The sequence below is a fragment of the Trachypithecus francoisi genome, unplaced genomic scaffold (genome assembly GCF_009764315.1).
Source record: "Trachypithecus francoisi isolate TF-2019V2 unplaced genomic scaffold, Tfra_2.0 Contig00586, whole genome shotgun sequence".
NCBI classification, from domain to species: Eukaryota; Metazoa; Chordata; class Mammalia; order Primates; family Cercopithecidae; genus Trachypithecus; species Trachypithecus francoisi.
In genome coordinates, this window is record NW_022680749.1 from 4,383,155 (window position 1) to 4,410,583 (window position 27,429).

Sequence of the window (27,429 nt, forward strand, 5' to 3'; positions counted from 1 at the left end):
TTGAGCAATACATAAAGAGGAAGAAATAAAGGCTCCAAATTGAAAAGGAGGAACTTAAACTGTCCCCATTGGCAGATGGCATGATCTTATACATACAAAGCCCAAAAGACTCAACCAAAAAAACTGTTAGAACTAATAAACTCAGTAAAGTTGCAGGATACAAAATCAACATACAAAAACTCTAGCATTTCATATGCCAACAACAAACAATATGGAAAAACTGAAGAAACTGATCCCATTTATAATAGCTCCTCAAAATACCTAAGAATAAATTTAACCAAGGAATGAAACATATTTGCACTGAAAACTAGACACTAATGAAAGACATTGAAGAAGATCCAAATATATGAAAAGAGATCCCAGATTCATGAATTGGAAATATCCATACTGCCCAAAGTGATGTACAGATTCAATTCAGTCCCTATGAAAATACCAGTGACATTCTGCACAGAAATAGAAAAAAAATCCTAAAATTAATATGGAACCACAAAAGACCCCAATGAGTGAAAATAATCTTGACCATAAAGAACAAAGCTGGAGGCACCTGACTTCAAAATATATCACAAAGTTATTGTAACCAAATTATAATGATCCTGGCAGGAAAACAGACATGTAGACCAATGGAAAAGAAGAGAAAGAGCAGAAATAAATCTCCACATTTACAGCCAACTGATTTATGACAAAGGCACCAAGAGTATATAAGGGGGAAGAGAAGGTCTGTTCAATAGATGGTGCAGGAGAAACTGAATATCCACACGTAGAAGAATGAAATTAGACCTTTATGTCACATCATATACAAAAATAAACTAAAAATGATTTAAAGAGTAAAATGTAAAGCCGAAAACTATATAACTATTAGAAGAAAACCTAGGGAAAAGGTTCCATGACAGTGGCCGGGGCAATGAATTTTTGGATATGACACCAAAGGCAATGGCAACAAAATCAAAAATAGACAAATTACATCAAAATAAAAAGCATCTACATAGCAAAGAAATAATCAACAGTGTGAAGAGACAATCTGCAGAATGGGAGAAAACATTTGCAAACTATATATCTGTTAAGGGGTTAATACCTAAAACATGTAAGAAACTAAGACAATTTAATAGCAAGAATACAAGTAATCCCATTAAAAATGAGCACAGCCTGTTCCTCAAAAACCTTTTGAAATAAAATATAAATTAAAAAAATAAAATGTACCTAATATCCCCCCAAAATGGGCAAATGTCCTGAATAGACATTTCTCAAAATAAGATAAACAAATGGCTAACAGGTATATTAAAAATGCTCAACATCACTAATCATCAGAGAAATGCAAATTAAAATTCCAGTGTTGTATCACTTCACACTTGTTAGATTGGCTATGATCAAAAAGACAAAAGATAACAAGTATCAGTGAAGATGTGAAGAAAAGGAAATCCTGGTGTACTTTTGGTGTGAATGTAAATTAATACAGCCAGTATGAAAAACAGTATAATGTTTCTTCAAAAAGTTAAAAATAGAAATACCATATAATCCATCAAAGCCAATGTATATACAGTTATATACTAATATACACAAACACTAGGTATATATCCAAAGGAAACGAAATTAGTATCTTGAAGAGATATTTGCACTTCCATGTTCACTGCAGCACTATTCACAATAGCCAAACTATGAAATCAACCAAAGTGTCCATCGGTGGATGAATGGATATAGAAAATGTCACCAATACGCACAATGGAATACTGTTCAACCTTCTAAAAAGAAGAAAATCTTGTCACTTGAGACAACATGGATGAACCTAGAAGACATCACGTTAAGTGAAATAAGCCAGGCACAGAAAGAAATTTATTGCATGATCTCACTTATATGTGGAATCTAAAAATTTATCTCACAAAAGTAAACAGTAGAATGGTGGCTACAAGGGGCTGGAGTGGGGAGGGATTTTGGAAGGGGTTGAGAAGATATTGATCAAAGGATACAAAATTTCAGTAATGTAGGAGGAATAAGGTCAAGAGATCTATTGTATAACATCGTGACTATGGTTAATAATATTCCTGTGTTCTTGAAAAATGCTAATAGAATGGATGTAAAGTGTTCTCACCACAAAAATGGTAACTACATGTGGTAATGCATATGGTAATTAGCTAGACTTAGTCATTCCACAATGTATATATACTTCAAACTATCATTTTGTGCATGGTAAATACAGTCATGTGCCACATAATGATATTTCGGTCAATGATGAATCATATATATGACGGAGATCTCAATTAGATTGTAATGCTGTGTTTCTACTGTGTCTTTCTATGTTTAGACATATTTATATACTCAGATATTTATCATTGCTTTACAATGACCTAAAGTATTCAGTAGAGTAACACACTGTACAGGTTTGTAACCTCGAAGCAATAGGCTGTATTGCATACCTTAAGTGTGTAGTAGGCTATAACATCCAGGCTTTTGTAAGTATACTCTATGATGTTTGCACAATGAAATTACCTAACAATGCATTTCTCTGAACATATCTCCGACCTTAAGTGACCCGTCTGTACATGCAATTTTATCTGTTAATTCTTTCATTTTTAAAACAACACTTTTTAAAAAGAAAAGAAAACCACATTTTTTGCTACCTTGTTTTAGTTTACCTTTTTTTTTTTTTTTTTTTTTTTTGAGATAGAGTCTCACTCTGTAGCCCAGGCTGGAGTACAGTGGTGCGATCTTGGCTCACTGCGACCTCCGCCTCCCGAGTTCAAGCAATCCTCCTGCCTCAGGCTCCCGGGTAGCTGGGATTACAGGCACACACCACCAGGACTGGCTAATTTTTTTTGTATTTTTAGTACAGACAGGGTTTCATCATGTTGGCCAGGCTGCTCATGAACTCCTGACCTCAAGTGGTCCACTCACTTTGGCCTCCCAAAGTGCTGGGATTACAGGCGTGAGCCACCATGCCCAGCCTTGTTTTACTTTTCTTTAACTGGACAGTTAACCACTGTTGTTACTTTTTGGGAGCTAGGTTATATTTTTTTAGGTTCTTGATTAAATGGTAAATATTCCACAAGACACATATGCAGTATACATGCTGACTTGATTAAGTTTTTGTAATACCTTTGTATTTTTGTAATACTATTTTCATGATCAACATAATAAATAAGAGACAAATACCTTTGTTTGCAAGAAAACAAAGTTTCCCAAGCATAATATGATTACATAAGTTTTACTATTTTTTAGCTTCTATGCACTAATTCTAACCTAATGAAAAAAGTCAGGGTTTTTATTCTACGTTGAAGAAGATATTTAAGTAACTGTATTTAGCACTTAAATAATATATGTCCCAAAGATAAAGCACTGGGAAAGCTATTATTTTTAACTCACATGACAGTCAGTGAGCTGAGGCTTGTATTTATGATAAAGAAATCATTATGTTGAAAGTAACTTTTGTTTTTACTCTCGCCAATCTCTTCTTGCCCACATATCAAAAAAAAAAATTAGCTATTTTTTAAAGGCAAAGCTAGCAAACTTAAATGCATCTTGCATATTCTCTGGAGTAATTACTTGGGTATTTTATGCATTAATTTGATAATTTGCAGGATATTAATGAAAAAAAATTTACTACAGAATTGATGTCATTATGTCCCAGAAACTTATTTACTCCTGTCATCAAAATTTTCAGAAATATGTGTCTGGAGAAATTTAAATAGCTGTAGGAATGCCAGACCTTATATCCAGACCCATGCTGATAAACTTGTAACGCCGTTATCTAAAAAGTGCTGTCACTTCAAAAATATGCAAGTTGACGTGAAAATTGAAATGAGGTCAGTAGTTGCATTTAAACTTCTTCCAGTCTTCCTAACTAATTTAAAGTATGAATAGTAAAATAAATTGAGCACTTGCAGACTATTACATTTCAGATAGGAATCTGAGTTCTTTAATAGAAACACATAATCATAAGCCTGTTCAACTGCTTCAGGTCTAGTGTTATTAGGCAATCCTAGGGACTTAGGTTAATGCTACAAATACCTAGTGCAAAAGTGGGAAACTCCTGACGTGTGACACAAGATGAGACAGACCAGCAGCTTTCTAAAGTTGCTGGGCACCTCATCAAAGTCAGTACTCGGAAAACAGTATCCTCTCCCTCTCTTTTCTAAAACCAAAAAGGAGACCCCTTTCTCCTTGGCTTAGGCAGGTGCATGTCTCCCAGCAAGTTTCAGCACAGATGGGATGGTTTTCTAACTGCAGTAGGATGGTTGGAGCTGAGACTGGGTCCCTGAGGGAGTCTGCTGTCAGGCCAAGGCTGGAGAACCAGGTCTTGTTGGCTCAGATGGGGCTTGCATCTCACAGCAAGTCCCTGCACAGCCAGGAAAGAAACTATAAAACTATTAGAAGAAAATACTGGAGAAATACTACAGGACATTGGTCTGGGTCAAGATTTTTTGGGTAAGACCTCCAAAGCACAAGCGACAAAAGCAAATATAGGAAAATGGAATTACAATAAGCTAAAAAGCTTCTGCATAGCAAAGGAAACAATTAACAAAGGGAAGAGACAACCTATAGTCTCAGAGAAAATATTTGCAAACTATCCATCTGACAAGAGATACATTGAAAAACTTGACGAGCCAGGCATGGTGGCTCACGCCTGTAATCCCAACACTTGGGGAGAATGAGGCAGGTGTATCACTTGAGGTCAGGAGTTCGAGACCAGCCTGGCCAACGTGGTGAAACTGCATCTCTATTAAAAATACAAAGATTGCTTGAACCCAGGAGGCGGAGGTTGCAGTGAGCAGAGATCACGCCAGTGCACTCCAGCCTGGGTGACAGAGCAAGACTCCGTCTCAAAACAAACAAAACAAACTCAAACAATTCAAACACTTAAAAAACATCATTATCATCAAATTTAAAATTGGGTAAAAGAGCTGAATAGATATTTCTGGAAAAAAGATCTACAAATGGCAAACAGGTATATTTCAAAAAATGCTCAAAATCACCAATTATTAGGGAAATGCAAATTAAAACCACAAACAGATATCATCTCACCCCAGTTCAAATGGCTATAAAAAGACAAAGAATAATAAGTACTGGAGAAGATGTAAAGAAAGGGGTTCTCTTTTACACTGTTGGTGGGAATGTAAATTAGTACAACTATTATAGAAAACATTATGGAGATTCCTCGAAAACCTAAAAAGAGAACTACTACATGATCTAGCTATCCCACTGCTGAAAGGAAATCAGTATATGAACGCGATATCTGCACTCCCGTGTTTACTACAGCATTATTCACAATAGTCAAGATATTCAAGGAACATAAGTGTCTATCAGTGGATACATGGATAAAGAAAATGTGAGATATACACACAATGGAATCTCTTCTTTTCTTTTCTTTCTTTTTTTTTTTTTTTTCTTTTTTGAGATGGAGTCTCGCCCTGTTGCCCAGGCTGGAGTGGTGCAGTGGTACGATCTTGGCTCACTGCAAGCTCGGACTCCTGGGTTCACACCATTTTCCTGCCTCAGCCTCCAGAGTAGCTGGGACTATAGGCCCCCGCCACCACGCCCGGCTAATTTTTTTTTTTTGTATTTTTAGTAGAGACAGATTTTCACCATGTTAGCCAGGATGGTCTCGATCTCCTGACCTCGTGATCCGCCCGCCTCGGCCTTTCAAAATGCTGGGATTACAGGCGTGAGTCACCATGCCCGGCCCATAATGGAATCTTAATGGGCCATAACAAAGGATAAAATCTTGTCATTTGCAGCAATGTAGCTGGAACTGGAGGTCACTGTGTTAAGTGAAATAAGCACAGCACAGAAAAGACAAACATCACATGTTTGCACTCATAAGTGGGAGCTAAAAAGGTGGATCTCATGTTGGTTGAAAGTAGTATGGTGGTTACTAGAGGCCTGGAAGGAAAGGAAGGATGGAGAATAAAGAGTAGTTGATTAATGGGTACAAAAGTAAAGAGAGAGAAGCTTTCAGTTCTAGTGTTCAATAATAGAGCATTTTGATTCTTCTCTCTTTTCTTCTTTATTAGTCTTGCTAGCGGTCTGTCAATTTTGTTAATCTTTTCAAAAAACCAACTCTTGGATTCATTGATTTTTTGGAGGGTTTTTTTGTGTCTCTATCTCTTTCAGTTCTGCTCTGATCTTAGTTATTTCTTGCCTTCTGCTAGCTTTTGAATGTGTTTGCTCTTGCTTCTCCAGTTCTTTTAATTGTGATGTTAGAGTGTCAATTTTAGATCTTTCCAGCTTTCTCTTGTGGACATTTAGTGCTATAAATTTCCCTCTACATACTGCTTTAAATGTGTCCCCGAGATTCTGGTATGTTGTATCTTTGTTCTCATTGGTTTCAAAGAACATCTTTATTTCTGCCTTCATTTCGTTATGTACCCAGTAGTCATTCAGGAGCAGGTTGTTCACTTGCAATGTAGTTGAGTGGTTTTGATTGAGTTTCTTAGTTCTGAGTTCTAGTTTGATTGCACTGTGGTCTGAGAGACAGTTTGTTATAATTTCTGTTCTTTTACATTTGCTAAGGAATGCTTTACTTCCAATTATGTGGTCAATTTTGGAATAAGTGCGATGTGGTGCTGAGAAGAATGTATATTCTGTTGATTTGGGGTGGAGAGTTCTATAGATGTCTATTAGGTCCACTTGGTGCAGAGATGAGTTCAATTCCTGGATATCCTTGTTAACTTTCTGTCTCATTGATCTGTCTAATGTTGACAGTGGAGTGTTGAAGTCTCCCATTATTATTGTATGGGAGTCTAAGTCTCTTTGTAAGTCTCTAAGGACTTGCTTTATGAATCTGGGTGCTCCTGTATTGGGTGCATATATATTTAGGATAGTTAGCTCTTCCTGTTGATTTGATCCCTTTACCATTATGTAATGGCCTTCTTTGTCTCTTTTGATCTTGATGGTTTAAAGTCTATTTTATCAGAGACTAGGATTGCAACCCCTGCTTTTTTTTGTTCTCCATTTGCTTGGTAGATCTTCCTCCATCCCTTTATTTTGAGTCTATGTATGTCTCTGCATGTGAGATGGTCCACTGAATACAGCAGACTGATGGGTCTTGACTCTTTATCCAGTTTGCCAGTCTGTGTCTTTTAATTGGAGCATTTAGCCCATTAACATTTAAGGCTAATATTGTTATGTGTGAACTTGATCCTGCCATTAAAATATTAACTGGTTATTTTGCTCGTTAGTTGATGCAGTTTCTTCCTAGCCTCGATGGTCTTTACATTTTGGCATGTTTTTGCAATGGCTGGTACCGGTTGTTCCATTCCATGTTTAGGGCTTCCTTCAGGATATCTTATAGGGCAGGCCTGGTGGTGACAAAATCTCTAAGCGTTTGCTTATCTGTAAAGGATTTTATTTCTGCTTCACTTATGAAACTTAGTTTGGCTGGATATGAAATTCTGGGTTGAAAATTCTTTTCTTTAAGAATGTTGAATATTGGCCCCCACTCTCTTCTGGCTTGCAGAGTTTCTGCCGAGAGGTCTGCTGTTAGTCTGATGGGCTTCCCTTTGTGGGTAACTCGACCTTTCTCTCTGGCTGCCCTTAAGATTTTTTCCTTTATTTCAACTTTGGTGAATCTGGCAATTATGTGTCTTGGAGTTGCTCTTCTCGAGGAGTATCTTTGTGGTGTTCTCTGTATTTCCTGAATTTGAATGTTGGCCTGCCCTACTAGGTTGGGGAAGTTCTCCTGGATGATATCCTGAAGAGTGTTTTCCGACTTGGTTCCATTTTCCCCCTCACTTTCAGGCACCCCAATCAGACGTAGATTTGGTCTTTTTACATAATCCCATACTTCCTGCAGGCTTTGTTCATTTCTTTTTCTTCTTTTTTCTTTTGGTTTCTCTTCTCGCTTCTTTTCATTCATTTGATCCTCAATCGCTGACACTCTTTCTTCCAGTTGATCGAGTCAGTTACTGAAGCTTGTGCATTTGTCACGTATTTCTCGTGTCATGGTTTTCATCTCTGTCATTTCATTTATGACCTTCTCTGCATTAATTAGTCTAGTTGTCAATTCTTCCACTCTTTTTTCAAGATTTTTAGTTTCTTTGCGCTGGGTACGTAATTCCTCCTTTAGCTCTGAGAAGATTGATGGACTGAAGCCTTCTTCTCTCATCTCGTCAAAGTCATTCTCTGACCAGCTTTGATCCGTTGCTGGCGATGGGCTGTGCTCCTTTGCAGGGGGAGATGCGCTCTTATTTTTTGAATTTGCAGCTTTTCTGCCCTGCTTCTTCCCCATCTTTGTGGTTTTATCTGCCTCTGGTCTTTGATGATGGTGACGTACTGATGGGGTTTTGGTATAGGTGTTCTTCCTATTTGGTAGTTTTCCTTCTAATAGTCAGGACCCTCAGCTGTAGGTCTGTTGGAGATTGCTTGAGGTCCACTCCAGACCCTGTTTGCCTGGGTATCAGCAGCAGAGTTTGCGGAAGATAGAATATTGCTGAACAGCGAGTGTACCTGTCTGATTCTTACTTTGGAAGCTTCCTCGCAGGGGTGTACTCCACCCTGTGAGGTGTGGGGTGTCAGACTGCCCCTAGTGGGGGATGTCTCCCAGTTAGGCTACTCAGGGGTCAGGGACCCACTTGAGCAGGCAGTCTGTCCGTTCTCAGATCTCAACCTCCGTGTTGGGAGATCCACTGCTCTCTTCAAAGCTGTCAGACAGAGTTGTTCGGGTCTGCACAGGCCTCTGCTGCTTCCCCTGTTGTTTTTTAGCTGTGCCCTGTCCCCAGAGGAGGAGTCTACAGAGACAGACAGGTTTCCTTGAGCAGCTGTGAGCTCCACCCAGTTCGAGCTTCCCAGCGGCTTTGTTTACCTACTTAAGCCTCAGCAATGGCGGGTGCCCCTCCCCCAGCCTCGCTGCTGCCTTGTGGTTAGATCGCAGACTGCTGTGCTGGCAATGAGGGAGGCTCTGTGGCCGTGGGACCCTCCCGGCCAGGTGTGGGTATAATCTCCTGGTGTGCCCATTTGCTTAAAGTGCAGTATTGGGGTGGGAATTACCCGATTTTCCAGGTGTTGTGTGACTCAGTTCGCCTGGCTAGGAAAAGGGATTCCCTTCCCCCTTGCGCTTCCCAGGTGAGGCAATGCCTCGCCCTGCTTCAGCTATCGCTGGTCGGGCTGCAGCAGCTGACCAGCACCGATTGTCCGGCACTCCCCAGCGAGATGACCCCAGTACCTCAGTTGAAAATGCAGAAATCACCGGTCTTCTGTGTCGCTCGTGCTGGGAGTTAGAGACTGGAGCTGTTCCTATTCGGCCATCTTGCAAACACCTCTACGCAAATAAACTGGAAAATCTAGAAGAAATGGATAATTTCCTGGACACTTACACTCTTCCAAGACTAAACCAGTAAGAAGTTGAATCCCTGAATAGACCAATAGCAGGCTCTGAAATTGAGGCAATAATTAATAGCCTACCAACCAAAAAAAGTCCAGGACCAGATGGATTCACAGCTGAATTCTACCAGAGGTACAAAGAGGAGCTGGTACCATTCCTTCTGAAACTATTCCAATCAATTGAAAAAGAGGGAATCCTCCCTAACTCATTTTATGAGGCCAACATCATCCTGATACCAAAGCCTGGCAGAGACACAACAAAACAAGAAAATTTTAGACCAATATCGCTGATGAACATCGATGCAAAAATTCTCAATAAAATCCTGGCAAACCGGATTCAGCAGCACATCAAAAAGCTTATCCACCATGATCAAGTGGGCTTCATCCCTGGGATGCAAGGCTGGTTCAACATTTGCAAATCAATAAACGTAATCCAGCATATAAACAGAACCAAAGACAAGAACCACATGATTATCTCAATAGATGCAGAAAAGGCTTTTGACAAAATTCAACAGCCCTTCATGCTAAAAACGCTCAATAAATTCGGTATTGATGGAACATACCTCAAAATAATAAGAGCTATTTATGACAAACCCACAGCCAATATCATACTGAATGGCAAAAACTGGAAAAATTCCCTTTGAAAACTGGCACAAGACAGGGATGCCCTCTCTCGCCACTCCTATTCAACATAGTGTTGGAAGTTCTGGCTAGGGCAATCAGGCAAGTGAAAGAAATCAAGGGTATCCAGTTAGGAAAAGAAGAAGTCAAATTGTCCCTGTTTGCAGATGACATGATTGTATATTTAGAAAACCCCATCATCTCAGCCCAAAATCTCCTTAAGCTGATAAGCAACTTCAGCAAAGTCTCAGGATACAAAATTAATGTGCAAAAATCACAAGCATTCTTATACACCAGTAACAGACAAACAGAGAGCCAAATCATGAATGAACTTCCATTCACAATTGCTTCAAAGAGAATAAAATACCTAGGAATCCAACTTACAAGGGACGTAAAGGACCTCTTCAAGGAGAACTACAAAACACTGCTCAGTGAAATAAAAGAGGACATAAACAAATGGAAGAACATACCATGCTCATGGATAGGAAGTATCAATATTGTGAAAATGGCCATACTGCCCAAGGTTATTTATAGATTCAATGCCATCCCCATCAAGTTACCAATGAGTTTCTTCACAGAATTGGAAAAAATGGCTTTAAAGTTCATATGGAACCAAAAAAGTGGCCGGGCGCGGTGGCTCAAGCCTGTAATCCCAGCACTTTGGGAGGCCGAGACGGGCGGATCACGAGGTCAGGAGATCGAGACCATCCTGGCTAACACCGTGAAACCCCGTCTCTACTAAAAAAAATACAAAAAATTAGCCGGGCGAGATGGCGGGCACCTGTAGTCCCAGCAACTCGGGAGGCTGAGGCGAGAGAATGGCGTAAACCCGGGAGGCGGAGCTTGCAGTGAGCTGAGATCCGGCCACTGCACTCCAGCCTGGGCGACAGAGCGAGACTCCGTCTCAACAAAAAAAAAAAAAAAAAAAAAAAAAAAAAGAGCCCGCATTGCCAAGACAATCCTAAGTCATAAGAACAAAGCTGGAGGCATCACGCTACCTGACTTCAAACTATACTACAAGGCTACAGTAACCAAAACAGCATGGTACTGGTACCAAAACAGAGATATAGACCAATGGAACAGAACAGAGTCCTCAGAAATAATACCACACATCTACAGCCATCTGATCTTTGACAAACCTGAGAGAAACAAGAAATGAGGAAAGGATTCCCTATTTAATAAATGGTGCTGGGAAAATTGGCTAGCCATAAGTAGAAAGCTGAAACTGGATCCTTTCCTTACCCCTTATACGAAAATTAATTCAAGATGGATTAGAGACTTAAATGTTCGACCTAATACCATAAAAGCCCTAGAAGAATACCTAGGTAGTACCATTCAGGACATAGGCATGGACAAGGACTTCATGTCTAAAACACCAAAAGCAACGGCAGCAAAAGCCAAAATTGACAAATGGGATATGATTAAACTAAAGAGCTTCTGCACAGCAAAAGAAACTACCATCAGAGTGAACAGGCAACCTACAGAATGGGAGAAAATTTTTGCAATCTACTCATCTGACAAAGGGCTAATATCCAGAATCTACAAAGAACTCAAACAAATTTACAAGAAAAAAACCAAACAACCCCATCAAAAAGTGGGCAAAGGATATGAACAGACATTTCTCAAAAGAAGACATTCATACAGCCAACAGACACATGAAAAAATGCTCATCATCACTGGCCATCAGAGAAATGCAAATCAAAACCACAATGAGATACCATCTCACACCAATTAGAATGGCAATCATTAAAAAGTCAGGAAACAACAGGTGCTGGAGAGGATGTGGAGAAATAGGAACACTTTTACACTGTTGGTGGGATTGTAAACTAGTTCAACCATTATGGAAAACAGTATGGCGATTCCTCAAGGATCTAGATCTAGATGTACCATATGACCCAACCATCCCACTACTGGGTATATACCCAAAGGATAATAAATCATGCTGCTATAAAGACACATGCACACGTATGTTTATTGCGGCACTATTCACAATAGCAAAGACTTGGAATCAACCCAAATGTCCATCTGTGACAGACTGGATTAAGAAAATGTGGCACATATACACCATGGAATATTATGCAGCCATAAAAAAGGATGAGTTTGCGTCCTTTGTAGGAACATGGATGCAGCTGGAAACCATCATTCTTAGCAAACTATCACAAGAAAAGAAAACCAAACACCGCATGTTCTCACTCATAGGTGGGAACTGAACAATGACATCACTTGGACCCGGGAAGGGGAACATCACACATCGGGGCCTATCATGGGGAAGGGGGAGGGGGGAGGGATTGCATTGGGAGTTATACCTGATATAAATGACGAATTGATGGGTACTGACTAGTTGATGGGTGCAGCACACTAACATGGCACAAGTATACATATGTAACAAACCTGCACGTTATACACATGTACCCTAGAACTTAAAGTATAATAAAAAAAAATAGAGCATTTTATAGTTATACAGTTAACAATAATTTGTTGTATATTTCAAAATAGCTAGAAGAATTGTAATATTCCCAACACAAAGAAAAAATAAATGTTTGAGGGGATGGATATCCCAATTACTCTGATTTGATCATTCTACATTGTAGATATGTATCAAAATATCACACGCATCCCAAAGATATGCACAACTATGGCATATAAATTATTATTATTATTTTTTAGAGACAGGGACTTGCTTTGTCAGAGTTCAGCTATGTGATTATAACTCACTGTAGCCTCAAACTCCTGGGCTCAAGCAATCTCCTGCCTCAGCCTCCTGAGTAGCTGGGACTACAGGCACGTGCCACCATGCCCGGCTAATTAAAAAAATTTTTCTTTGTAAAGACAAGGTCTCTAGACCCGTCTTAGCTTCAAGTGACCCTCCAGCTTTGGTCTCCCAAAGTGCTGGGATTACAGGTGGAAGCCACTGCGTCCAGCCTGACATATCAATTTAGAAAAAAGAAAAGATCATTCTTTTCCAGGCATTGTGAACTTCTTGTAGAATGCAGAAATATATAAGATTTTTATTATTATTATTATTATAACAACCAACCTAATATTCATGAAGGTCTTTCTATGTGTATGACACCGTGCTAACTGCGTTAATCTATTGCAGTTATTACTTCCATTTTGCAGATGAGAAAAATGAGGTTTAGGGGAGTTAAATAACTTGTTCTTGACTACTCAGCTGGAAATTATTAGAGTCTGAATATAGGTCATCTAATTCTGGAGCTTACACTTTTAATCAGTACTAAACTCTTTAATAACTAAGTCTAATGCTGACTATTTGAAGCAAAAACAACTTCTTGCCCTGATTTTTGTAATCTAGACTAATTTTTCCACAATGAAGAGATGAAAAAGTAATTATTCCATATAATTTTTGAGGAAACAAATTACTGTATTATGCATAAATATATCATATCATAGCAATATTTTATTTGGTAATAGTATGCTCACAAAACCTTTTTGAGGTTTGAGGTTTGAGTTCCACCTCTGTCAATTAGTGTCTTTGCGAAAATAGAAGTGGTTTATTGTTTTTTTTGTTTTGTTTTGTTGTTAATATCACTGAGCATCTACTTTTCCATATGTAAGTGAATCTAACAAATGAATATAATGACAATATAAATGTCTACTATTTAGTTTCCATAGGGATTAAATGAGATAATGTATATAAAGTACTTAGGTCAGTGCTCAGCATATTGTAACTGCTCAATAAATGCTTTCAAATAATTTAAAAATTGAGCACTAAAATAACAGTAATAATATTTGGTTGTTAGGAAGAGTATAAAGAAAAGTCAACCTTAGTGTGCATGAGCTTTTGAGGAGCAGAAAGAAAGGTACCCTTTAAGAAAATTACATTTAATGTGGTTAAATTACATTTAATTCAAGCTAGTAGTACTGTATCTAATTTGATAGACCTTAGTTTTTAAATAGGTCATCTAAATAACAGTCTTTCTGTAAAATCTCAGGAGATCCAATTTTTAAAATACTATATTCTATTAAATTAGATGATGGATATCTAAGACAGCACACTTCTTGGCACATAGGCCTCAGAAAATGCTAGAACATATGCTAGTGAAAGTGTAGTTATTTATTCTATTACTATTACTATTATCTCGTTCTCTCTGTATCTGTATTTTCTCTGCTTCTCTGAGGTACTAAAATGAGAGCCTCACAATTACCCAGGGAAGCAAGTTCTTGGACCTGGAAAGGCTGCAGAATCAATTTCAGGGTCAGACAGTCTTGTTTGATTTTTACAATCTAGAGACCGGTCTCATGTCAAACTGCAGAAAGAAACACATTCCAGATTTACACAAGGGTTAGAGAAAGACTGACTGACTGCATTTGCTCAAGATGACTCTCAGGATGAGAGATACACTTTTTTTTTTTTAAACATTGATGCCAAACCTTCTTTTAGTAACGTAGAAAAGCACAGCTGTCACTGGCCTCAGGACTGACAAGCAAAATGCAGAGATTCCCTTTTTCCAGCTGAGATCATCTCCAGATAAAGAATTACTCAACCGGGAATGGGAAGGTGGAAATTGTACAGTCCTGAACTGTCGAATATGGTGTCTTCACATAGCAATTGAGATCTTGAAATGAGGTTAATCTAATTGAGACGTGCTATAAATGCAAAATATACACCGAATGACAAAGACTTTGTGTGAAAAATAGAATTTAATGTGATGTAAGATTTCCTAAGACTCACCATCTGTGGCTTAGTAGCATTTATTTTATTTATTTTTTAATTTTTAATTTTTGAGGGTACATAATAAGTGCATGTATCTATGAGTCACATGAGATATTTTGATACAGGCATGCAATGCATAATAATCACATCAGGATAAATAGGGTGTCCATCACCTCAAGCATTTATCTTTTGTGTTTCCAGCAATCCAAATATACTCTTTTAGTTATTTTAAAATGAAGAATTACATTAATTTTTACTATAGTCACCCTCTTGTGCTAGCAAATACTAGGTCTTACTTATTCTTTCTGTTTTTTGTACCCATTAACCATCCCTCCGCTACTACCCTTCCCAGCCTCTGGTAACCATTTTTCTACTGTCTATCTCCATGAGTTCAACTGGTTTTAATTTTTAGCTCTCACATATAAGTGAGAACATGCGATGTTTGTCTTTCCGTGCCTAGCTTATTTCACTTAACATAGGCTAGCATTTATTCTGCATATTTTTAACTATAATTAGGTTCCATAGAGTCTAAAAAGGGAATTCATTTCATCTACTTTATAGATAAGAATAAGTATGGTTAATAGCTATTGTATGCTTCTTATGTGCCATGTTCTGTGCAAAGCATGTTTCATTTATAATTTCATTTAATCTTGCTTTATTAAAAAGTTACACGCTTAACTCCATTTTATAGATGAGCTAACTGAGTCTTGGAGGATTTAACATGCTTAAGATTACACAGCTGAAGCCTAGTTATGTAAAGAGGTCGGTTTGACTTCAAAGACGACACTAATACTTATTTTTTTTTTTTTTTTTTTTTGAGACGGAGTCTGGCTCTGCCACCCAGGCTGGAGTGCAGTGGCCGGATCTCAGCTCACTGCAAGCTCCGCCTCCCGGGTTTACGCTATTCTCCTGCCTCAGCCTCCCGAGTAGCTGGGACTACAGGCGCCCGCTACCTCGCCCGGCTAGTTTTTTTGTATTCTTTTAGTAGAGACGAGGTTTCACCGTGTTAGCCAGGATGGTCTCGATCTCCTGACCTCGTGATCCGCCCGTCTCGGCCTCCCAAAGTGCTGGGATTACAGGCTTGAGCCACCGCGCCGGCCTACACTAATACTTATTTCTATGGTCTCCCATTGAATCATTTGTGGAAAAGCACTGAATTGCACCATATACACAAAAAAGTTAAACAAAATGTTTTTTTAATTCCTCTAAATCTCCGTGTGGTACAAGGATATCTTCTTGCAGATAAATAGTTCTTCTGAAGTATCTGACCTTATCTGCTTCCTAGAAAATGCAGTCAAGTTGCAAATAAGGTGCAGTGTTTCTTTCTGTTACTGAATAAAACAATTTGGGTCAAATTGTACCTGAAGGTACTTAGAATCCAATTATACTTGATTCCTTGTTAAATCACTTATGCTAGTAACTGAACTTGTTAAAAGAGTAATTCCCAAGTATTTAAGGATAGAATGTTGATTTATGAAATACATTTTGCCTTTTATTGTATGTCTTTATTTTTCACGGGCACATTGTATTTATTTGAGAGACAGCAAGAAAGGACAGAAGTATTGGTGAGAGAAGAAGCCAGAGGCCCAGCCAATGTCCACCCCTTATTTGTTACTGACTGTCAGGTGTTTCCAGCTAATCTTTTTTGATTTGTGATTATTCTTTTTTGGTTGTTCTGGATTCACCTGCATGTGCTGCCATGGAAGTACTCATATGCCTCAGAACAGACACATTCAAACACACAGGACACACCAAGCTGGAAATGGCCAGCAACTGGGGTAACCCAGGGGCTGTTCCTCACTTTGAATACCTTCTTCTGACCAGTTAAATATAAGTTTCCTAGTTCTGGGGGCAGAAGGGTCAGGCAGTTGCCCCGAATGTGTTCTTTAAGTTGGGCAAGCTCCCCAGTTTCCCTAGGCTGCAAGATCAGGTTGTTATCCCTAAAGCTGGGTATCTGCAACTTTGTGAGCTTCCTAATATCTGGTTGCAGGATTTCAAAATCATTGTCACTTACAAAAGAGTGCACAGAAGGTGGTAAGGTAGATGAAGTTTCCAGGAATAGAATTTTCATTCAAAGTGTACATCAAGTTCAGAAGGTCAAGAGCTGGGTAGAAAGCAAAATCCTTCAGGCAAAGTATTTAGCCCATTCATGCCCAGGTTCACGTGTTTGAGTTTCTGAAGGCTGCTGATCTGTGTGGGCAGCTCCTCAATTTGGCTATTAAGGAAGTTGAGCACTTCCAAATTCTTCAGTTCTGCTGTGTTTGGTGGCACCACTGCAAGCACGTTATGGCTGAGGACCAGTTGTATGGTATGGGATAAGGAAAATGTGCCATTGACATACAGCATGTTGGAGATGACCTAGTCACCCTGTCCACTTCCTGGCTGTCCACAGACTGTTTCAGAGTCTTGGACATGGTTGCAAAGAGCAGCACCTAACAGCATGGGCATGGAATGACAGACTGCAGCAGGATGCACTTTTATTGTACTTCTGAAGCTACTTACATTTATTAGCTAGAAGAGCAACCTTTCTTTTTGAACTTGGCCAAATGTACAAAGCCATGGTTATCTGACATGGTTATTTTATGACAGGGTAGTGATTAGGGAGATGGTCAACACATTTTGGTAGAAAGATGCCTGGGAGATAAATTCCAGACTGAAACTTGAACTGTATCCTCATCTGTATGCTACTTCTAAAAGACGGACATTGTCTAATAGCTGAGAGTAAAGAATCTCCTTTCTGTTCACCAGTTTATGTGCCTAAAGTAGTGATAATAAATCGACAGTAGTCCACAGATCAGAAAGGAAGGAAAAAACAGCAAACAAAGACTACTACAAACCCAGCAATAGTACAAAGCAGGCCCAAAATTGTTAACTAGGTCAAAGAATTATGTTCTTGGTTCCTTTCTTCTAGGGATCTATAAAATAGTTCAAATATGTTGTTTCACTTATCTGTACACTTCTTCCCTGGAGGAATAGAGATTGGTAGAGATTCCCATTCAGCAAGAGATAAAATGGAAGCAGAAAAGAGAGCACTGACTTGGCCCAAGTCCATTAACTAGTTTGTAATAGCTGCTAAAAGCACTCAAAATCTCCTTCAAGGGAGTATCTGGAAAACTCAGTGAATTCTGAGCTATCTAGGAAGCTTTCAAAGAAGAGAATTCAGAATTCACAAGAATGTGTAAGAATCCAATTTGAGACTGTATATTTTAACAAAATTGTCACAAATTTTCATGGTATATGCTTATAAAAAGAAATGGCAAGGATAATACTATAGTTAGCCAGCAGTTATGCATGAAGTGTTATTACAGAAATTATCTAACTGCCATGGGAAATGTCCTGACTTAAGACAAAATGAAAGCAATTCAACAGTGTAGGACTTCTATCAACAAAATGAAGAGAAGAAATTTAAGCTCAGATTCCAAGCAATTTATCAAGATAGCCTCTAATTTAAAATATGTCAAATTGATCACAGAGAAACTTTTAAAAAATACTCAAGAATTTCAGCTTATTTAAACATAATATACTCTAGCTTTCCTCCTCTGTTGAAGATTTTTATGAAAAAAAAATCTTGCGATAAAAGTAATCTTTAAATCCCCTGATCTGGTGTCATGATTCTTTGTCCTTGGAATTTCCCTCTGCTTTCCCTACTCTGCATTCAGATGCCTGACAGTGTTAACTCCTCACCGGACTCTACCCCTTTATGCAATCTTCTTCAGTATTTCCATAGCATTGAAAGTCTTTACCATATACTAATCTTTTACTTATTTATTCTTACATAATCTTAAAGACCTATCTATATTGAAAACTGTGTCATATAATGATACTAGTCAGTTTCATTTGCGTCCTTATCAATGCTTTGACAACATGCTAAATGTGCTAAATGTTTTACATGGACCATTTTATTTAATCTTCATGATAACCTAGTGAGGTAGGCACATTCATCATCCTCATTTTACATCCCTATAGAAAAGTAAAAGCTTACCAAATCCTTATGACATTTTATCTTTAGAAAGTGAGACTGGAAGAGGACCTTGGATGCTAGGCTAAGAAACATAAATTTCCATATTTTCACACATCAAGCAGATATCTACTGAATGCCTATCGTGCCACAGTCTCTGAAGAAAAGGCTGAGGACACATAAGTAAGCAAAGTATAATTTCTGTTTCCAAAGAGTTCCCAGTCTAGTGGATAATCTGGCTAGGGAAACATACAATTGCAATTATTGGATCAAATAAGCTACACTATAAAGTGTGTAGGAGGTACCACAGTGCAGAGGATGAAAGGATTAACTCAGAGAAGGTTTTGCAGAAGATGTTTGGGCTGGCTTGTGGAATGGTTAGGAAAGAAGAAAAAGAATGGCAGGCACAAATGCCCATTACAGGAAAGAGTGTGGTGAGACAGGCTAGATCAGGTATGCTAGAGGAACAGATGGGTCAGGTTTTGGAGACCCTGGCATAACCTGGCTAAATAATCCAGACTTTATTCTATAGAAAATAGAAGGCATTGATGGATTGTTAAGTAACAGGGAACTGCTGGTGAGGAGCATGGTGACAGGAGTTGCAATGTTCGGAATAAACAGCAGCCTATCCTTGACTTTCTCTATGAGTTTCCCATTGTTCATCTTCCTTGTCCTTGAAGTCTCACCTGTCCTGGCCTCCCTACTACTGTGGGCTCTTTACAATTTTACTCTTTATGTTAGTTGCTTCTTTCCCTTTCAACTAATTTGAGATGTCACCAGTTTATTCTGTTTAGGATTTATTATGTGTATTTAATGTCATTTACACATAAGGAGAGCCAAGGCTGTTTGTGTGTGTTAGGAAGAATAATATGAACTAAGATGAATAAGACATAGCTCCTGTTATTTCAATAAAATTGGGGGTTACTAATTTTAATCTTCAAATCAAATATTTGTGACTGTATTTTTCTCTCTTGAATACTAAGTTAGTTTTGCCCACATGTGACTCTTGATTGACTTGTAAAATATCTGTAGTATGTAGGTTGTAAGAGGGGAAAACACTCATAAAAATTAAACACATAAACACCGTGTATATAAAAATTTCAGCAATAGTTGGGTGTATAGTTGGTGCTTGCAAAAAGTGTAAATTGAATCTGAATTTAAAGTGCTATTGGCTAGCAGAATTTCAGTCCCTGTGATACCTGCAGGACAGGTGTGAAGGGGAAAAATTAAAGGACCTTTCATACCCATTAAATTACATCTTGTAGGCAGACACCTACCAACTTACCTGACCATGGAGATCACCGGCTACTTGCAACTGGGCTGCAGATTGTGTGTGGGAAGATTTCTTGGCTATCAGAAAAAGCCAAGAGTTCATTTTATGCACCCAGCTCAAAAAAAGTTTAACTATCCACTCATTTTTGTACAATATCTCAAGCCTCATTCAGAATAAAAAAGCCATGTCATGAGTTGGTGACTGCTGCATCAAGTTTTCTGTAATAGTCCTTGAAAATAAACTTTGAAATGTATTAATATTTGAAACTAGAGTGTCCTAAATTTTAAGGCATCAGTAATAATACCATTATCACAATTCATTTTTGTCAACTTTGACTTTTTTCTTTTTTTTTTTTTTTGAGATGGAGTCTTGCTCTTGTCGTCCAGGCTAGAGGGCAATGGCAGGATCTCAGCTCACTGCAACTCTACCTCCCAGGTTCAAGCGACTCTCTTGCCTCAGCCTCCTGAGTAGCTGGGATTACAGGTGCCCACCACCACGTCTGGCTAATTTTTATATTTTTAGTAGAGATGGTGTTTTACCATGTTGGCCAGGCTAGTCTCGAACTCCTGACCTTGTAATCCGCCTGCCTCTGCCTCCCAAAGTGCTGGGATTACAGGTGTGAGCCACCGCACCCGGCCCCAACTTTGTCTTAAGAACAAAATATTGCTTACATGATTTAAGAACTCTTCATTCTATGAAGTAATAAAGTCACACATTTGTCAGCTTTAATAATATAAACACAGCTTTCATTTGATTTATCATAATTATTTCTTTACATTTTTTGTTCAACCATCAAAGTAGTATCTCACATATTAGCTCTGAAAGTCTCCATATAAACTTTACCCAAGGAGACATTTGAATAAAATTCTTTTTTTTTTTTGTTTTGACTTTTTAATTAAATTTTCTATTTTGAGATAATTATAGATTAACACGAAGTTGTAGGAAATAATACAGAGAGATCATCTTTAGTCTTTACCCAATTTTCCCCAATGGCAACATCTTGCAAAACTATAGTTCCACAGGCATGAGGTTGACATTGATGTAGTCAAGATACAGGATGTCTTCATCACCACAAGGATCCCTCCTGATGCTCTTTTACAGACATGCTTACTTCCCTCTCACTCTCACCTCCTCCTTACCTCCTGGCAATCACTAATTTGTTCTCATGTCTATAATTTTGTCCTGTCAAAAATCCTGTATAAATGGAATGATACTGATTATAACCTTAGAATTGGCTTTTTCATTCAGCATAATTATATAGAAATTTATTCAGGTTGTTGCATGTATCTGAATAGTTTTCCTTGGTATGAATATACCACAGTTTTTCAACCATTCTTTTCTTGAAGGACATCTGGATTGCTTCCAGTTTGGGCTATCACGAATACGGCTGTTATGAATGTTCATGTGTGTGTTTTCACTAGAACATAAGAGCTATTTATGACAAACCCACAGCTAATATCATACTGAATGGGCAAAAACTGGAAAAATTCCCTTTGAAAACTGGCACAAGACAGGGATGCCCTCTCTCACCACTCCTATTCAACATAGTGTTGGAAGTTCTGGCTAGGGCAATCAGGCAAGAGAAAGAAATCAAGGGTATCCAGTTAGGAAAAGAAGAAGTCAAATTGTCCCTGTTTGCAGATGACATGATTGTATATTTAGAAAACCCCATTGTCTCAGCCCAAAGTCTCCTTAAGCTGATAAGCAACTTCAGCAAAGTCTCAGGATACAAAATTAATGTGCAAAAATCACAAGCATTCTTATACACCAGTAACAGACAAGCAGAGAGCCAAATCAGGAATGAACTTCCATTCACAATTGCTTCAAAGAGAATAAAATACCTAGGAATCCAGCTTACAAGGGATGTAAAGGACCTCTTCAAGGAGAACTACAAACCACTGCTCAGTGAAATCAAAGAGGACACAAACAAATGGAAGAACATACCATGCTCATGGATAGGAAGAATCAATATCGTGAAAATGGCCATACTGCCCAAGGTTATTTATAGATTCAATGCCATCCCCATCAAGCTACCAATGACTTTCTTCACAGAATTGGAAAAAAGTGCTTTAAAGTTCATATGGAACCAAAAAAGAGCCCGCATTGCCAAGACAATCCTAAGTCAAAAGGACAAAGCTGGAGGCGTCACGCTACCTGACTTCAAACTATACTACAAGGCTACAGTAACCAAAACAGCATGGTACTGGTACCAAAACAGAGATATAGACCAATGGAACAGAACAGAGTCCTCAGAAATAATACCACACATCTACAGCCATCTGATCTTTGACAAACCTGAGAGAAACAAGAAATGGGGAAAGGATTCCCTATTTAATAAATGGTGCTGGGAAAATTGGCTAGCCATAAGTAGAAAGCTGAAACTGGATCCTTTCCTTACCCCTTATACGAAAATTAATTCAAGATGGATTAGAGACTTAAATGTTAGACCTAATACCATGAATAAAATTCTTAAAGAGAATCTCTCTTAGATTTTCTTGTGTCCATTCAAAATGAGATAAACTCAAAAGTTCGTTGAAAATAGAATGGTTATTTCTACCCCATCCTTCTGTTAGTCATATTGTAAAGGCTCTGGGAATGTTACTGGTTAGTGTTTTCATTGATCCTCTTGTGATTAACCTCATCTATCCCTGACATGGAGGGTAAACCCAATTATAGGAGATTTTGCAAGAACAAATATCAAATTAAGTGTGATATAAACAGGCTACAAAACTCTGAAGATACAGATTAGATGCAGACCAATGAGTTATCCAAACAGGACCTGCTCATCTCTACACATAATTTTATCACTTCTCCCTCTTGACTGAAATGCTCACTATATAATTGTGCAGCTTTCTCTCAAATCCCCGTGCATAACTATTCTGATATTTAATTCTTTCTAATATCACATATTTATGCAAGACCTCTAGGACAGTAGAAATATCATTGAAATTGACCCACAACTGAATTATCTTTGCCATTTATTGGCTATGTGGTCTCAGGAAAGTTACTTAGATAATCCATGCTGTATTTTCCCACAGGATTGCTTATAAGGATTAAATGGGATAGTCAGTGCCTAGGCCAAATTCAAAATATAGTAAGAACTCAATAAATGGCCCCTCTTACCAATAAAATTCCAGATTAGTATTCAAGACGTCCTACCTTACCATAAAAATACTGTGGTCACATATTCTCTTTCTTAAAGTTTCTTTATTATTTATAACTTTTACACTAAACTTGTTCAAAGCTGGATTTATTAGAACAACAAATGTCACCTGTTACATTTGCTTATTTGCACCCATATATTCAGCATAACCAATCACCTCTCACATGAGCAATTACAAAACTCATTACACTTCTAAAGTCAAGGCCATTAAATTTTTCAATACATTACAATTGTGACTTGCTGGAAGAACAGTGACAACTGTTTCTTTTTTCGTCTCATGTTATAAAATCTCAAGAAATCAATCAGTTTTTTTGATTACAAAAAGTTCCTTTATTTGGACATAATATTGAAATAACTTGTCAGAATTTTAAGAACTCAATACTCATTTCTCCTAATTGCTTTGAATAGAAGTACAGAATCTCATTACAAACTTTGTTCTCTACTGTAATGTAGTTTGAAAATCATACCCCAGCCAAGTTAATATTTGCTCATTCAATTTTTCTAGTAATTACAGTCGTTTTGAAAAAAATGGCATGAGTAGAAACCAACCCAAGGGCATAGATGTGAGACCAATGGAGACATACAGTTAGAACTACAGAACTTGATGAGGTCCTGCTAGCTGTCTCATGTTGAAAACTTAAATGGCCATTTCCAAGACAGTGTAATAATGCATATGAAAATTTCACAGAGTACACAAATTCAGTTCTCATAAGAAAAGTGAATGGGCAGCTCAGAAATAGAATCTCACCTTTCATTTCTATCACTTGTTTTTCTTGGATGAATGCTTACTTCCTATATGATGAATGTTCATAATTCTTTTTAGTTGTCAGTAGTTATCCAAGTTTCCTAAGCAATGTACTTAGAAGATGGAAACCAAGGGAAGAGAGTTGAATATTGCAACTGAAACAGCTTGCAAAAGAGTTAATCTGATGTGTATTTCATCATCCACATAATTGTTACTGTACTGCTTGGTATTAGCTGTGAATGATAAGTGGTTCATGTAAATGAGCATATTGCAACTATTACTAATATAGAAATCTTTTGTAAGACCTTAGAATTTACAAACTGTGTTCACATGCATTATCCCATTTAATTAATTTCACCTTTATCTTTTTTTTTTTCCTGCCAACTCCAGCATTTCAGGGATCAGCTAGAGGAAAGACAGACAGCATGTGATCATATTACAGAGGGACTCGGAGATTCTCAGCATCCCTGAGGGATGTTTGTGGTTTAATAAATATTGAGGGAGATGTAAAACCTATGCTACCTGGTAAGCCCAGGCTCTACCATGACATTACTCTGTGACCTTGCACAACATTCTTAAGTACATAAATATGTACATACATGTACACAAATATATCTGTGTATTAAAGTTTCTGAATCAAAGTTTTCTTATTCGTAAAAAGGTGAGGACCAGCCTGCCATATGTCAAGAAAGATTAGACCTCATTATACTTCTTGTTTGTGTCCTTTACCAGTTGCTGCGCAGACTGAATACAGTAGGCAGCTCTTATCCATGAGTTCCACACCCATGGATTCATCCAAATGCAAATCAAAAATATTTAGAAAAATGTTTTCATGAAATTCCAAAAAGCAAAACTTGAATTTGCCGTGTGCCAAGTACTACAGTGAATCCATGAGAATGAAGTGGTATGTAGGGCTTTTATTTGGTATTATAAGTAACCTAGAGATGATTTAAGGTATACAGGAGGATGTGTCCAGGTTATATGCAAATATTATGCTATTTTATTTAAAGAATTGAGCATCTGCAAATTTTGGTATCTTCACTGGGTCCTGGAACCAATCCCCCATGGACACCGAGAGACAACTGTATAGGGCTACATACTACCAAAGTCAGAATTAAGAAGCATTTGTTTTATTTCTTTTCCATCTCAGTCTTTAACCTATAGGAAAGAGAACACTTCTTTCTCATGCTGGAAGGTCCAAAGAAGTTACTCTGATTATTCCTGGTTCATGCCTTTGAGAAATGAGGACAGATAATGAGGTCTAATCTTTCTTGACATAGGGCAGGCTAGACTTTACCCACTTTACCCTTTGTAGTAAAATTCATCCATAAAAGCAAAGTAAAATAAGATAGAATAGACTGAATAGGAGGAGAGAGAGGGAAAAGTAAGGGTAGAACCGTGTCTTACTCTTTACTCATCTAGAAAGGGGAATAGATGTATTGAAGTCAGAATTCAGTAAGCTTGCCTCTCTCTTACAGGGTCAATCTGACACAGATTTTCAGGTTATGGCCCTTCTTCCCAAACATTATTTAGGTTTAGACTTTGCTCAAGACTCCACAAATTAAAATTTAATCCAGAATATCAGTTGAGGAAGAATGTTCTATATGAGTCAAAAACAATCCCACATACATATACCCTACACACACACACACACACACACACACAATCACACAATCACACACACTGAAACTTAATGGGAAGTGTGTTTGTCTCTATCTTTCTTTATCAATTTGGAATAATGATATCAGCCCATGTCACAAGATTATGACAAAACTAAACTGAGATAATGAAACATTACAATTACCAACTGCTAAAAGAATGTTGTTAGATAATATTGCCCACAAATTAAATGTCACCATATGGCCTCCAGGTTAGTTCCATAGTGAAAAACTTGGCAATATGTCCTACCAAAGAGTGAGCTTTTACAGTGAGAATAAAATTGTGTAACCCACTATTTGAGGGCTGGAAATAGTCTATTTGTGAAGATTCATTCATCAGCTATGAGTCTATAAATAAGTTAAAGTATATGTTTACATAAACACTGAAATACACATACACACACACACATCCATCTGAACACTCCCTATGTTTGTTTACATATCTCTCTATGTCATTGTAATTTTAATATGGTCCTTCACACATGTGCAGAACCAACTGTTTCTATTATCCTTTCTCACGTACCCCTGTCTCATTTGACATGAAATGTTATACCTCATCTCAGAGTGCACATTAATCAGATTTACAGCCTTCGTATAATGATCATTCCCACCCATTAGGACTTCTGGGTCACCCTGATAGTGAGTTGGCTGCCTCTCACTCTGGGACTATTTGTCATAGTGCAGTTTTCCTTAGAAGATGCAATTCTGCCATAACTATTGACTCTAACACTATTGTAAAAGAATGTTGAGTAAGAGTTTTGTAGTTTTCATTTTCCAGCTATTTTTCTATTCTATCGTAAATGCCAATGAATGAGCATATTCTAGGAAGATAAGGGAATACCTAGAACTCGGTCATGAGTACAGGGGAATGGTTCCACTCAAGTTGTTGCAAAGAGACCTAGAAGATATCAGGAAGGGCTGGGAGTAGTGGCTCACACCTGCAATCCCAGCACTTTTGGAGGCTGAGGTGGGTGGATCGCCTGAGGTCAGGAGATGGAGACCAGCCTGACCAACATGGAGAAACCCCATCTCTACTAAAAACACAGAATTAGCCAGGCATGGTGGCGCATGCCTGTAATTGCAGCTACTTGGGAGGCTGAGCAGGAGAATCACTTGAACCCGGGAGGCGGAGGTTGTGGTGAGCCGAGATCATGCCATTGCACTCCAGCCTGGGAAACAAGAGTGAAACACCATCTCAGAAAAAAAAAAGATATCAGAAAGAAGGCCTACAGGTGTGATGCTTCCCCCAGGCCCTCCTTTCCATAGTATGTTTACTTTTCAGAAGAACCTCTGATGAAATCCAAGTGTTTTGCAACAGGCAGATGATCATCTTCTCCTTGTCTAATGACATGGAAATCAGGACAAGCCAACACAGATGGTGAAACAAAAAGATAAAGCAAATTTGGTTGGTTGAACCTACATTTTGCAATGCTACAGATTTACGAACACTTTTGGTCAAGCAGCCATTCATTGCGATTCATGGAGATCTAAGGTACGGCACTCAAATTCCAAACTTCTGTCTTTCCCAAAGTGGGCCAGTGAATACTTCTTCACCTGTTATACACAAATGTCAAACAACTGCCAGTGTTCTCCAGGGACAAGTCAGTTAGTAATATGAGACACTGAATGAAAGAAACAGTTACACTGAACTGTTCCATGTAGCTGAACACACCATCTAAGTGCTAACAGGCATGCTGAGGAAGTGACCTTATTCAGCAAATATTTTTTGAGAATTCATGACACTGAAGGATACAAAGATGGGTATGAGATAAATTCTTGTTTCCAGAAGCTTACAGTTGAGCACAGACAATCAAACTTGCACATAAATAATCACAAACCAAGGCAGTATGTAATAAACACCCTCAAGAGAGATACACAATGGTTAAGAGCTAAAAAGAGGGAGGATCTTTTTACTGTTCAAGTATTTTAAGAAAGATTTCATGGAGGAGGTGCCTTTTGAACTTGACCCTGAGAAATGCTTACTATGTGAAAAGTGCTGTACACACTCCTCATTCCCCTTTTCCGCA

At 38.2% G+C, this 27,429-nt stretch overlaps 1 protein-coding gene and 1 pseudogene across 2 annotated transcripts in view; both read right to left on the reverse strand.

The window, feature by feature from the left end:
* The window catches only part of PRKG1 (protein kinase cGMP-dependent 1), a 1,377,278-nt gene that overhangs the window by 1,014,880 nt on the left and 334,969 nt on the right, over positions 1–27,429 (reverse strand). The window lies entirely within an intron of this gene.
* On the reverse strand, positions 16,195–16,968 carry LOC117085935 (annotated as a pseudogene).